The sequence below is a fragment of the Colius striatus genome, chromosome W (genome assembly GCF_028858725.1).
Source record: "Colius striatus isolate bColStr4 chromosome W, bColStr4.1.hap1, whole genome shotgun sequence".
In the NCBI taxonomy this organism is placed as follows: domain Eukaryota; kingdom Metazoa; phylum Chordata; class Aves; order Coliiformes; family Coliidae; genus Colius; species Colius striatus.
The window spans coordinates 9,737,720-9,753,206 of NC_084789.1; the positions used below are offsets into that span (position 1 = coordinate 9,737,720).

Below are 15,487 nucleotides of genomic sequence, written 5' to 3' on the forward strand. Positions count from 1 at the left end.
TGTCGGTTTCCTTCTGCAATAAACCCAGGTAAGGAGGTATGGGACCTAACATGCATAATAAAATAGGGATGACGGCGAGAATTTAAAAGAAAGATAAGTTCTTGTAACAGAGTGAATAAGGCGACATGAGAGACATCACGGAGTACCGAGGGCTCTGCTCGTTGAACAATTCCTGCAACATAAGCAGAATCAGTAATTACATTGAGAGGAATAGACCATTTCCGAAAGACACGAACCACAGCCGACAATTCTGTTATTTGAGGAGAACCCTGTACAGTTTCTACATCAGAGTCCCAACGTCCAGACTTATCATCCCACCAAAGAATGACAGACTTGTGGGTTTTTCCCGATCCATCTGTAAAAGCAGTAAAGGCCTGTAGAGGCTGATCACTTCTTTTTGGCATCGGCAATAGGTGAAAATCAGCGTGTAACAGTTTATGAGAAGGTGGATGCGAGGTAAGTTGACCTGCATAGTTGACTAAAGCTGTCCCCAAAGCATCCGATTGTTGCAATAACCATTGCAAATAAACTGCTGTTACTGGTAAGCAAATAAGGGTAAAATCTGACCCTGCCAAAGTTAACAGTCTCTGTCGAGCCTTGATGACAAGGGATGCAAACATTTCATGCTGTGTCGAAATAGTTTTTGTAGCTTGGTTGGGTAGAAAAATCCACTCAATAATTAACAAAGGGTCCGGTTTCTGGTTGTCCCACTGAAAGATCAACGCATGAGGTTGCCGCACAGGGTTTAAAATGATGAGTTGAAAAGACAACTCAGGTGCATACCGCTGCGCTTGTCTGCTGGTAATTGCTGTGGCAACCTTTTGTAACGCACTCATAGCCGCATTGTCAAGGCTCCGTGGGGCGCATAGGTCTGTATCCCCTTTAAGCATTTGAAATAATGGACTTAGATCTGTATTTGTGATACCAAGTAAAGGCCGTACCCAGTTAATTGTTCCCAACAGCTTTTGTATGTCATGTAAATTTCTTACATTAGCATGAATCTGTAAAGGTTGTGGAACAATAGTCTGAGCTCTAATACGCCATCCTAGATATTTCCAAGGTGGTAATTTTTGTACTTTCTCTGGTGCGATACAGAGGTCTGCTGATTTTACAGCAGCCATGACAAGGGCTACGGCCTCCTCCATGACTTCTTGGCGCTGAGCTGCCACTAGAATGTCATCCATGTAATGATATATCAGTACTTTAGGTACTGCAACCCTAACAGGGCTAAGCATTCTCGCTACAAACCATTGACATATTGTGGGGCTATTTTTCATTCCTTGTGGCAGCACAACCCAGTGGTATCTCTGCAAAGAGGCTTGCATATTGATGCTAGGGACTGAAAAGGCAAATTTAGGGGCATCGTCTGGATGCAGTGGGATATTAAAAAAACAATCTTTAAGATCAATGACAGTTAAATGCCAATCACGAGGAATCATGGTTGGTGATGGTAGCCCGGATTGTAGGGCTCCCATGTTCTCCATAGCATCATTAATTTTTCTCAAGTCATGGAGCAAGCGCCACTTGCCAATCTGTTTTCGGATAACAAAAATTGGCGAATTCCAGGGACTTGTAGAGGGAACAATATGCCCCTCAGAGAGCTGTTCTGCAACCAACTCTTGGAGGGCGTGAAGTTTTTCTATAGGTAGGGGCCATTGATCGACCCAAATAGAAGAATTAGTCTTCCAAGTTAATTTTAGGGTTTCACGCCCTGCAATGGCCCCACCTAAAAAGGCTTTTGGGTAGTTTAAATAAACATTCCCCATTGAGATAACACGTCGCGTCCCCATAAAACCATAGGGACAGGTAAAACAAATGGTTTAACAGAAGCTGTTTGACCGTTCGAATCCTGAATCTGAATCAAATCAGAGCTTTGTCGGCTAGTTCCATAGCCCCCTATCCCAGCCAGCGCCTGAGAAACATTTGCCAGTGGCCATTGTGGGGGCCACTTAGCTTGGGAAATAACTGTAACATCTGCCCCTGTATCAATGATTCCACTTAAAACCACTCGGTGATCCCCGCGAACTAAAGCACAGCGGCACATGGGGCGCTTCTGGGTGATAGATTGAACCCATAAAATCTCAGGCACTCCTGTAGAGCCAAAAGCTCCCTGCCTTTGTTTCGGCTGGCCATCAGACTGGAGGCTAGTTACTTTAGGGATTAAAATCAATTGTGCTATTTTACTATCTTTTGGTATGGTACAAGGTGGAAACGGAGTCCAAGCCATGATTTTAATTTCCGATTCACTATCAGAATCAATTACTCCTGGCAATACAAAAAGACCCGACAGGGTAGCAGATGACCTCCCTATTAATAATGCTTGAGTCTATGGTGGTAAAGGGCCAGTAACTTCAGTAGATAACAGGTGAACAGAGGAATCAAGTAAAGTTACTGTGTGGGAGGTTGCCAGGTCCAAGCCGGCGCTCCCTGTGGTTGCTGGGCAGAGGTCAGAAACCCTCCGGTTTCCTGCCCCCCCCCCTGCGTACGGAGGGGCACCGGGGCCGGTCGCGGAATTTGTGTCTGCACGCGCCGCGGATTCGCGTTCAGCTGCCGGTTTCCCGGTATAGGACGCCCATTCACATCAAATTTGGATTTGCATTGGTTCGCAAAATGCCGTCCCTTCTGACATTTAGGGCAAACCGGGGGTCTTTTTCCAGACCCAGTGTTACGGCAATTCCTTTTGAAATGCCCTGGTTTTCCGCAACCATAACAATTCTGTTCTTCACTACCTCCCATCGGCCCTTGCATAGCAGCGAAAGCAGTGGCCATGGCCTCATATTTGTGATCCACTGTGCCAATCCTGTTACAAGCCTCAATCATCTCAACTATCGTAGGGTTTTGATTCGGGAGCGATTTTAAAAGTTTTTTGCAATCGGCGTTAGCGTTTTCTACTGCTAATTTCAGCAATAGGATCTCCCGAGCTTCGGCATTATCTATTTGCCGATCTAGAGCCTGTTTCAGCCTATCTATAAATTGCATATACGATTCTCGAGGCTCTTGGGTGATATTAGTAAACGCCTTTTGAGGCTTTTGAGAATCAGGGACTTTCATTAAGGCTCTTCTCGCTTCCTCCCGGACCGCTTCTAAAGCGTCTCGGGGGATGTCTCTAGCCTGAGCGGCTGGGTCTGCGTATTGCCCTGTCCCAGTAAGATGTTCCATAGTTAAAGCTGCTAAAGCGGCATTAGCGTGCCCCGCATACCCCAATAAAATTGTTTGTAGCCTTGACCTCCATTGAGATTCCCACATTGTATACTGAGTCGGGGTTAACAACAATCGCACAAGAGATTTTAAATCATGCGGCGTCATGACATATGTATCGAATACAGAAGGCAAAAGACTCACAAAATAAGGAGAGGACAGTCCGTGCTCAGTAACCGTACGACGCAATTCCTTAATCACTGAGAAAGATAGCGATTCCCATTGAGCCGCCCCCCCCCTTCCTTCAGCGCTTGGCGCTTAATCTCTCCCCAAACATCATGGGGGCCAGGAGGGAAAAGATCAGGCTCTTTTTCAAGGTCAATGGGTCCCGGATCAAAAGGATCATCCTCCGGTGGGTAACCTGCAGCACAAGCTAACGGGGGGGGTGACGAAACAGCGGGAAATGGTGGTGCTGAGGGCTGCGCTCCCCCCTCCAAGCCTCCCTGGCTTTGCTCCTGCGCTTTTACCGTCTCATAAATCGATCTCCACCGTGGAAGCATTCGTTGTGCCTCCTCATTTCCAGAAGTAGCTGCGTCCCATAATCTTACCCCCACATCATCCCAAAGTTCCTGAGTAAAAATTGAAGAGGCAGTAACCGTGGGGATCTTAACCTGGACCCATTTAAGGATCAACTTAAGATCCTGACCCGAAATGGTCTTTTTTCCATGCTTTTCAAGCAAAGCTTCCATTAGTTCATAAACGTCTCTTTCAGGAGAACTTGTCTGATTCCCCATTTTTCAGTTTCCCGCAGCTCACCTCTCGTTCCAGACGGGGGTGATTAGCCGGCTTTTCCTGCTTCGTTTCAGCAGCTCCTTCAGTTCTGCGGGACTCGCAGCACGCCACCAGATAGGTAATTATCTGTCTCCGACGGACTCTTCACAAAAGATCACGTCGGGGTCACCATTTGCCGCGATGGAGAGACGGAGACGCAACTTGATACAAGCAAAGTGTCCACTTTATTGAATACAGGCAACATATTTATATATTCTTAAGGCCAACATGTCACTTGCTAATTGGTACAATTGCAAAAGCTGAGCTCCTAATAGGCTAATAAAAAACATACGATTCTGCCAAGAGATTGTTGTGTCACAAGACTAGATAAGTTTCAAAGTTTACCTAACAGGGTCCTAAGATCCTGTTACTAAACAGAATGTTCTTATCTGTAACCACAAATTCCTGTACTTTTGTGCTTACTTCTGCATGTTGTAATTTTCCACTGTCCTCAGTGCTTTTCCATACTGACACAACAAACCTAAAGGCCAAAGCTAACTTTATTACTTACAATATATATTTATATAATTACTAACATTCCATAAACTCAAATAACTCCTATCTTTACATAACCTACAAGCTTGAAAACAAAAATGGTGTATTTTCTACAGATGAAGAGATACTTCCATCTTACAGATAATGCTCACAGATCAGCATGCTAAAGGATCTGAAGAGAAGTCCAGAACTACATCAGGAAAAAGAAATATGAGTGGAGCTACCAAGAACTCATCCCTTCCTGCCAGTGTGTGTCCCTCCTAGCAACACATATCACATTATGTTTATTTTGACTTTATGGATTTCTGTATTGTATTGTTCAGCGATGTAGCTGTTATTGACCTTTTGTTGTAAACTCATGGCCATGGATAAAAATACTTTGTTTTCTTCATGTACCTTTAATTTTGAAATGTGTTGCTAAAGGCTGGCTGGTTCAAAAAAGAAAAAGGGGGGAATTGTAGGCACAAATGTAGCTTGGACCAGACAGCTTGAATAAAGATGGTAGGGATAAGTTAATGCAGCTGGCATGCTGCTTCAGAAACAGGTGCTGCAAGTTAATCAATTGGGCCCTGGGTGATCTCATGGGCAATAACCTTTAATGATTTCTTTGTGGTATATAATTTAAGATTGTGTTTTTCCTGGCTTAATGTTGTAAAGTTTGCATCATCAACAAAAAGCTGATGATTCTTACAACATTATTGCTAATGTATTTTTGAAATTAGCAAGAGATATGTAAAGTATCTTTCTGGTCTACCAGGATTCTTGAAAGGAAACTTCCCTTTGAGAAATTATTCTTGGTACCAAGGGCTAGAGTAGCTATCATTATGGGAAGAAGAAACAATGGTGACACCCACTATGGAAGGTATAAATAAAATTTCATGGCAATGGACAACTTGCAGTCTGATTTAATATCAAGTTCTGCATCTTGCTTTGCGCTTCTGCTTGCATTTCCAACTGCTGTTGCCATGATTTGCAACATTAAGGAGATGATTACTATGTCTAGCAAAGGCAGGAGCAGTGGTGGCAGTTGTATCATTGGTGGTGGTGGTGGAGCATGGATTTCTTATTATACAATAGGCAGTAGCAGAGTTCTTTCTGGAAGGAGTTACTGTGGTGGAGTGAATTATGGAGGGGGACTGAGTGTTAGTAGCTTGGCTGGTGGGAGCTATGGAGGTGGTAACTACTATAGCAATGGCCTTGATTTTGGCCTTAGAGGCGGTGTGGTTGATGGTGGTCTTGGTGGCGACTGTTTGCTTTCATCATGCAATGAGAAGGTCACCATGCAAAATCTCAATGACTGTCTGACTTCCTATCTGGACAAGGTGAAGTGCTTAGAGAAGGAAAATGCTGAACTGGAATGCAGAATAAGAGAGCGGTATGCTACACAGGGTCTGTCCCGTGAGCCTTGGGACTACAGCTACTATTACAAAGAAATTGAAGATCTTCAAAATCAGGTAATCCCTTTTTTCAGTTATTCCTCCCTGTGGAAGAGTGGCTTACATTAAAAGGTCATGTTCCCATCAGTGAGATAAAACAGAACAAAGCAGAGCTGAAACTGTAAATATGTTAGGTATGCTTGCAGACCTTAGTGGCACCAGCTAATAAGCAAATGTAGTAATCTGGCCAGCTGCAGATGGCAAAAACTAATTTTAGGCAAGGACGATGTATCCTTGGCGGTTATCTGTAACTCATAAACAGGGACAGATGCCTGGGAAAAAGGATCTGAAAAAGTACTTTGTAAACCACAAAAATATCTGTCTTATGTAATGCCCTCAGTTATATCAAACCAATCATAGTGTGTGTATTTCCATATTCATGAGTTAGTGTTATATTAATCAAGCGTAGAGCTGCAATAAACGAATCATGCTTATCGATCATATTGGTTGTATTTGATTCCTCTCTGCTGCAACACCTCCCCTATTTAAAGCTTATTTCTGAATTTTTGTTTAGAATCTACTGCAATTGTTAGAGGTTACATTGGTGCCACTAAATGTCTTCACAAACAAATTTTGGCGACTTTCCCTATGACATTGTTGAGTGCGGGCGCATATCAAAGATGCATGTTGCAAGGTCATACAGGTGAGAGAATACTCTTAAAAAGGAAAAGGATGCTTTGTTACCTTGTTTTTTGACTGGACAGTTACAAATATGGTATTACCAAGTGTGCTTTGAAGAAATGTAGTGGTGTCAGTCCCATAGGGAAAGCAAAGCAAAGAGAACTATAGAACAAAACATACATAGAAAATGCTGTATCAAAAGAAGCTTTACAGCTCCTAGGAGGGAAAAGTTGAGAATTTGAAATTGATTGCCATAGTGGCTCAAACAGTTTCATACTAATAGGTCCACAATGAGTGTTATGGTTAATCTTAAGGCTTAAAGACACGTTCCAACTATCCTCCCTGAAGATCCTTAAGCTTGAAGCCCAGTATACATCAGCTGGAACGTCAGTTGAGATATAACGTCTTAAGGAAGTTTCTTTAGGTTCTTTCTGAAGCATCTTTGGAATTTTCCTTCACATCTTGAAACTGGGAAGTCCCAGATGGGAAGTCCCATCTCACAACTCCTGTCCTTCTTTGGGGACTACAGCTTGATAGGACGGGATGGGATTCATCTCTCCCGTAAAGGCACTAGAATATTTGGGAGTAGGTTAGCCAACTTCATCAAGAGGATGTTAAACTAAGGGACTTGGGGGGTGAGGGGAGAAGCAAAACAGAACAAGCTGTCCCCTCTAGCTAGGAAACAGGACAGGACAGGGAATGCAATGATAAGTGCCCTTCATGTGCACACTGGGCTGAGATATGTAAGGCTGACCACCCTGAGAAACAGGAACCTCCTGCATCCATCCAGCGAAATCTCTGTGTTTGAGTAAGCCCCTGTGCTGTCTCTACACCAATGCACGCAGCCTGGGGAATAAGCAGGAGGAACTGAAGATGTGGGTGCAGATGCGGGGCTACGACCGCATTGCGGTCACAGAGACGTGATGGGACAGCTGCCATGACTGCAGTACAGCCATGGAGGGTTACATATTGCTCAGGAAAGACAGACTGAGAAGGCATGGAGGTGGAGTTGCTCTCTATGTGAGGGAGCAATTACTTTGCACCGAACTGTGCCTGGGTGGGAATGACGAGCGGGTAGAGTGCTTCTGGGTAAAAATTAATGGGCAGGGCAAGGCAGGTGATATTGTTGTAGGAGTTTGCTACAGGCCACCTGATCAGGAGGAGGATGTGGATGAGGCCTTCTACGAACAGTTGAGAGCTGCCTCACGATCACAGTCCCTGGTCCTCATGGGGGACTTCAAGCACCCTGATATTTGCTGGGATAGCCACACAGCCAAGCACATACAGTCCAGGAGGTTCCAACAGATTGTTGACGACAACTTCCTGTTACAGGTGATAGAGGAACCAACAAGGAGGAGTTTGTTGCTGGACCTGGTACTGACAAATACGGAGGGCCTGGTTGGGGATGTGAAGGTTGGACGCAACCTCAACTGCAGTGACCATGAGATGGTGGAGTTCAAGATCCTGTGTGGAAGGGGCAGAACACAAAGCAGGACTGTGACCCTGGATTTCAGGCGAGCTGACTTTGACCTCTTCAGAAATCTACTTGGACGGATCTCATGGGATATGATTCTAGAAGACAGAAGTGTCAATGAGAGCTGGTCAATCTTCAAGCTCCACTTCCTCCAAGCCCAGGATCAGTGTGTCCCAATGTGCAAGAAAGGAGGAAAAGGAGGTAGGAGGCCTCCATGGATGAGCAAGGATCTGCTGGGACAACTCAGGCAGAAAGCAGCCATCTATGAGAGGTGGAAACAGGGGCTGGCTTCTTGGGAAGAGTATAGGAACCTTGCCAGGGCATGCAGGGGTGCAACTAGAAAGGCTGGAGCTCTTCTAGAATTTAATTTAGCCAGGGAAGTTAAGGACAGTAATAAGGCATTTTTCAAGTACATCAGCAGCAGAAGGATGGCGAGGGGGAATGTGGGCCCGCTGCTAAACACTGAGGGTGCCCTGGTGTCTGAGGATGCAGAGAAGACCGAAGTACTGAATCCCTTTGCTGAGGGAGCTGGCTGATGTGATTGCTAAGCCTCTCTCCATCATTTGTGAACAATCATGGAGGACAGGCAAAGTGCCTGAGGACTGGAGAAAGGCCAATGTCACTCCATTCTTCAAAAAGGGCAAGAAGGACAACCCAGGAAACTACAGGTCGATCACCCACACCTCCATCCCTGGAAAAGTGATGGAACAACTCATCCTGAATGTTATCCCTGAACATATGAAGGAAGAGATGGTTATCAAGGGGAGTCAACATGGCTTCACCAAGGGGAAATCCTGTTTGACCAACCTGATATCCTTCTATGAGTGCACAACCAGCTGGCTAGATGAGGGGAGAGCACCGGATGTCATCTACCTTGACTTCAGCAAGGCTTTTGACACTGTCTCCTCATCAGAAAGCTCAGGCAGTGTGGCTTGAATGAGTGGAAAGTGAGGTGGATCGAGAGCTGGCTGAATGACAGAGCTCAGAGGGTGGTGATCAATGGCACAATTGAATTGGAGGCCTGTGGCCAGTGGAGTTCCACAGGGATTGATTCTGGGGCCAGTCTTGTTCAACATCTTCATCAACGATCTAGATGAGGGGACAGAGTGTACCCTCAGCAAGTTCGCTGATGACACCAAACTGGGAGGACTGTCTGATTCCCCAGAAGGCTGTGCTGCCATTCAGCGGGATCAGACCCGGCTTGAGCGTTGGGCAGAGAGGAACCTCATGAGGTTCAACAAGGACAAGTGTAGAGTCCTGCACCTGGGAAGGAACAACCCCATGCACTAATACAGGCTGGGGGTCAAATTGCTGAAGAGCAGCTCTGCAGAGAGAGACCTGGTAGTCCTGATTGATAATAAGCTAAACATGAGCCAGCAATGTGCCCTTGTGGCCAAGAAGGCCAATGGCATTCTGGGATGCATCAAGAAGTGTGTGGCCAGCAGGTTGAGGGAGGTTCTTCTCCCTCTCTACTCTGCCCTGGTTCTTCTCCCCCTCTACTCTCCCCCTCTACTCTGGAGTCCTGTGTCCAGTTCTGGGCTCCTCAGCTCAAGAGGGACAGAGAACTTCTGGAGATAGTCCAGCGCAGGGCCACCAAGATGATCAGGGGACTGGAACATCTTTCATATAAAGAAAGGCTGCGGGAACTGGGGCTGTTTAGTCTGGAGAAGTGGAGATTGAGGGGAGATCTTATTAACATTTATAAATATCTAAAGGGTGGGTGTTAGGAGATTGGGACATCCCTTTTTTCTATAGTAGCTAGCAACAGGACAAGGGGTAATGGGCTGAAGCTGGAACACAAAAGGTTCCACTTAAATATAAGAAAAAACTATTTCACTGTGAGGGTGACGGAGCAGTGGAACAGGCTGCCCAGAGGGGTTGTGGAGTCTCCTTCCTTGGAGGTCTTCAAGACCCGCCTGGACATGTTCCTGTGTGACCTGATCTAGGTGACCCTGCTTCTACAGGGGGGTTGGACTAGATGATCTCTAAAGGTCCCTTCCAACCCCTACCATTCTATGATTCTATGATTCTATGATCCTATGAACTGTTTAGGTCTTAACCTCTACACAATAGACCTTTTTTTACTGACTTAAAGTTAAGAAGGCAAAGCTACCTCCTGCATCTGCTATGTTCAAGGAACAAGGCTACTTAACTAAAAAAGTAATAGAAAATGGAAATTTTCAAGAGTTACTACCTAATTGCAAACTAGATAGACTTATGAAGTATAACAGCAGTGAGACATCTCTCATGGTCTGCTCTTTTCCAGATTGTCTGTGCAACCATTGATAGTAACAAAATAACTCTGGACATTGATAACAGCAGGATTGCTGCTGATTACTTCCATATGAAGTGAGTGCCCTTCTATGTAGATGAATCCCTCTGTCTTCTCCCTACTCCTTTAGATCCTACTTATGGAGTCTTGGTGTGCTAATTACAGAGACTTCAGACAAGTCTAGCTAAAATGCTACATTAGGCCAGGATGGAATGATGAAAGGCATTTTGGTCTTGGTCACTATCCCTCCTTTAATTAGTGTTCTCAGGTAAAATATTTAGCAACAGTGTTTGTTGGTGAGAGCTGGGGATCAACATTGTTGCAGGGAGTGGTCCTTAGTGTTAAGGTTGGTGCATTTCCATCAGAGAACTGTGCAGATTTGGATCAGCAAAACAGAAATGCAACTGATAGTAAACGTACAGTGATCAGGAGCAGGAAAACAATAGATGAGGAAGAGAAGCTTTCACAAAACAGACATCAAGTGCAGGACAGAAATCTAATGCAGAGTTCATTCAGCTTAGACAACAAAACACAGTTTAGAGCGGGCAGTTGGGCAAGGAGATCTTGGCACGAACTCCACACGTGAGATGCTACCTTGCTGAATTTCTGCTTTCTTTCTCGCTCCCGGGTACGAGATGGAGTTGGCTCTGCGCCAGAGCATGGAAGCTGACATCAGTGGCTTATGCCAAGTCCTGGATCAGCTGACTCTCTGCAGGTCTGACCTAGAGGCACAGCTGGAGTCACTGCGCGAGGAGCTCTGCTGCCTGAAGAAGAACCACGAGGAGGTAGGGTCCTGCCCTTTCCTGATGAGCACCATGGCCCTGACAGAAATCTTTGACTACATGCATGTGCTCTAAATTTAAAAGTAAAGATCAGCCACTTTCACACCACAGCTTTCCCATCAGACAGCTCTGGGGCTCAGACCTGTTGGACTCATGGGAGGTGTGGGAGCTCTGACAGAGAGGCAGGTGCTGCTCTCAGGGCTGCACTAGCACTGTGAGTGACAGAGGGGGTGAAAGTTGCTGCTGACTCCAGTGGATAAGAAAAGAGATTACCTAGCAGAGTCGTTGGGGAAAACACTTGCATCATCTTCCAGTGCTTTTTGTGGCCATGACTGGGAGGCACCCCTTGCAGGGAGTGCTGTTCGTAGCCACCAAGCTCTGCTCTTCTGTGTCATCTTTCAAAAGCCAGTACATGTCTGGTTATATTTCCAGGAAATTAATTGCCTGAGAAAACAATCAACTGGAGATGTGAGTGTGGAAGTCAGTGCCTGCCCTGGACCAGATCTGAGGCAAATCTTGGAGGATTTGAGATGCCAGTATGAAACACTGATAGCGTGCAACCACAAGGAAGTTGAGGATTGGTATGAATGCAAGGTAAACGACACACGTCTGTGAAACAAACTGACATACACATTTTGGGGCACAAGAGCATTCCAGAAAACAGACATGGAGACAATAAGCAGTTCTTGTATCACAGTGAAGCCCAAGATCAGCACTCATTATATCCTGTGCTCCACAGAAGACACAGGCCTGTCTAACCAGTTTGTTATGTCCCATCTGCAACAGCAGCATTTGCTGCAAGGCCTTGTGGTGTGTTGTTGGAACTGAGATATTTCATGTTTGAATTAAAGAGACTTAATAGCCATGAGGTTAATCGGATTTGTAAAACGAGTAAGCAGTTGAAGCTGGCAGCTAATGATCAGTGCACAGAGAACTCACCCTGCTCACTTTCCTTTTTGCTTGATACTCACTGTATTCTGCTTCTGTAAAAGCAAGTCCAATTTACACAGATATTCTCTGAAGCCCTTTGTTTTGCATTGGTGATTTTCAGATTGAGAAGGTGAATCGGGAGGTTATTACAAGTGGTCAGGGGGTAAAGACGTGCAAGAACCAGGTTACCGAATTGAGACGCCAGTTGCAAGTTCTGGAAATCAATCTCCAGGCTCAGCTCAGCCAGGTAGGTGGTAAGCTTACTACATACAGCTGTGACATGGCTTACTGCTGGATTTCTTAGCATGAACAGCCTACCAATCATCATGATGGTGGTGAATAGCTCTTTTATTTATGCATTGGAAATAATAACCTCTAGGGTGACACTTAAATGCATGTTGTTTCTTTCTTTGGTTGTCTTGTTTATCAGAGAAATAATTTGGAATCCTCTATGTCTGAGACTGAATGTCAGTAAAACATCCTCCTCGGTGAGCTGCAGAACCAGATCACATGTGTGGAGCAGCAATGAGCTGAAATCAGAACAGAAATAGAGTGTCAGAATCAGAAATACAAGACCTTATTGGACGTCAAGTGCCATCTGGAACAGGACATTCAGACCTACCGGTGCTTGTTGGAAGGACAATAGCAGGACCTTATGTATGTAGATCTCTAAATCAACTAGAGAATAAATCCAAGTATCAAGGATCTGTGTTATAGATTGGGAATCCTGCATAATCTTTAGTCCATCTTAATGCTTTCTTTGAGATGAAAAAGTTGCCTTGTAAGCAACTTTACTGTAGGCACAAATGTGGCTTGGACCAGCCAGCTTGAATAAAGATGGTAGGGACAAGTTAATGCAGCTGGCAAGCTACTTCCAATTATCAGAAACAGGTGCTGCAAGGTAATCAATTGGGCCCTGGGTGATCACATGGTCAAAAGCAGCATATAAGGAAGTAGCTAGCAAACAAAGGGTGGCTTTGAGTCAAGTCTGTTGGTTGTATTATGTTGCCTGTGTATGTCTCTGCATGTGCATTACCTCAATTCTCTAAATCGCCTGTATTCCTGTCTGAAAAGGCAAGTGAACGGATTAAACTAGTATAATGGGAAAGATGATGAGCAAAGAGGAAAACCCTATTGACACCTTCCAGCATATCTTTGCTGAGAAAGGATTCAATTATGAAAGAGAGGATTTGTTAAGACTTGTAAGATGGGGACAGGAAGTAGATCTCTTCGTCTCCCCACAGGAAGTGTATGAAATGGGACATTGGCAAAATCTAGGAGATGTGTTGAATAATGCTATTGGCCTGTGTGAACTGGTATCATCCATTCTACAACAGCTAGAAGCTGAGCATGCTACAGCTGCTGCCATGAAAGCAGAAAATGCTATACCATTTGCATTCCCAGTAGATGCTAAAAGGTTCTTTGGAGGTGGTGACTTTATAGTACCATTGGCTCCACCTCTAGAAGAAAATACTAAGAGACTCTTTGGAGGTGATAATATCATAATACCCTTGACTCCACCTGTAGAGGAGGAGAGTATGTATGTGAGAGCACCTGCCCTGTCCCATCCTGCTGCCATGCCTGAAGGAGTACCTGGCAGAGAACGAAAGGTATGCTTTGCCCACACTACTATGGTTCTGCCATTGCCCCTGAGCTCATCAACCCCTGAGTGTATTCCTCTTCCATCATCACCCCCAACATCTAGTGAAGGGGAAGATCAACAAAGACAATTGTTACAGGAAGAATTCATAAGGAACGGAGAAGATATGAAACAGCGGATATGATGTTAGGAAAAGGACCGTTCGCTGACCCTCAGGTACAAGCCCGACTCCATTAAGCTATTTTGCAGCAAACACAGACACTGACTCGTCAAGTGTTTAAGATCGTCCCTGACATGGGGGTGCCAGTTCCCTCATGCACAACCATTATACAGAAACCAAATGAACCTTTTATGACCTTTTTAGACTGTCTAAGAGCAGCTCTGGATCATATACCAAACATGTCGGCTGAAGTAAAAGCGGAAATGGGATTACACTTAGCAGTTGCTAATTGCTAACCATGATTGCCAAAAGATCCTGCAGGCTCTCCTGCGGACGGCAACCAAAAAGAATAAATGTGTACAAATTAAACCCTATGTAATGAACACTTCAGTCTGACTTTTAGGTAGAGACGCCTTAAGCCAAATGGGCTTTCGTTTGTCAAATGAAAATTTTTAATGGTGACCAATCCTGAAGTTAACCTGGCTCACAGATAAACCAGTTTGGATTGATCAATGGCCGCTAAGCAAAGAAAAGCTCACCCAGATTCATGAATTAGTATATGAAAAATTAGAAAAAGGTCATATTAAGCCATCCACTAGTCCATGGAATACACCAATTTTCACTATCCCTAAAAAATCAGGGAAATAAAGACTGTTACACGATCTAAGATCTGTTAATGCAGTGATGCAGGACATGAGTGCTTTACAGCCAGGATTACCCTCTCCTGCAATGCTTCCAAAAGAATGGCCCCTGTTGGTGATTGACCTAAAGGACTGTTTTTTCACAGTTCCCCTACATGAGAATGACAGTGAGAATTTTGCTTTTACAGTACCCTCTATTAACAAACAAGAGCCAGCAAAACGATATCAATGGACTGTTTTACCTCAGGGAATGAAGAACTCGCCAACTATTTGTCAAACTTATGTTGCCTGGGCACTAGCACCTCTGTGCAAAAATTACCCTCATTATATGGATGATATCTTGGTTGCAGGAAAAGACCTGGACCAGCATCAGATTCTACAAGAAGTGAAGTGACAGTTGAGCATCTCCAGGTTGGTGATCGCGCCAGAGAAGGTACAAATGCACACCTCTTGGAAATATTTAGGTAATATCACCGGTGCGTGTATTTATCCTCAGAAGTTGTCAATTAAAACAGAAATTGCTAATTTAACAGACGTTCAAAAGCTAATAGGTGATATCCAATGGGTACGAACCATATGTGGTATCACGAATGAGGAACTTGCACCACTAATGCCTTTGTTAAAAGGCTCAGTAGAGGCTGACAGTGCACAAAAACTGTCCCGGCAGCAAATACAAGCAATAGAAAAGATAGGAAACAAGATAGTCAATAACTACAGTCATCTATATGATCCTGACTTGTCAATTAACATTGCTGTGATAAGTCAAAACCAGCATGTAATGGTACTCTTGATGCAATGGGATTCAGTAGCGAAAGACCCATTGAGGATCTTGGAGTGGATATTTTAGCCATATAATTTGCAAAAAACAATTACCACGAGACTAGAATCAATTGAGAAAATAATAGTTAAGGCCAGTTAAGGAAACGTCTTACAGATAATGCTCACAGATAAACATGCTAAAGAAGTTGAAGAAAAGTCCGAAACTACATTCAGGAAACAGAAATATTAGTGGAGTTACAGAGAACTCATCCCTTCTTGCCAGTATGTGTCTCTCCTAGCAACATATATCAGATTGTTTATTTTCAGTTTATGGATTTTTGTATTATA

The 15,487-nt window shown here is 44.4% G+C and overlaps 1 pseudogene; it reads left to right on the forward strand.

Annotated features, from left to right (window-relative positions):
- The first annotated feature begins 5,429 nt into the window (after positions 1–5,429).
- Positions 5,430–12,625, forward strand: LOC133628611 (keratin, type I cytoskeletal 10-like; annotated as a pseudogene).
- The last annotated feature ends 2,862 nt before the right edge of the window (positions 12,626–15,487 follow it).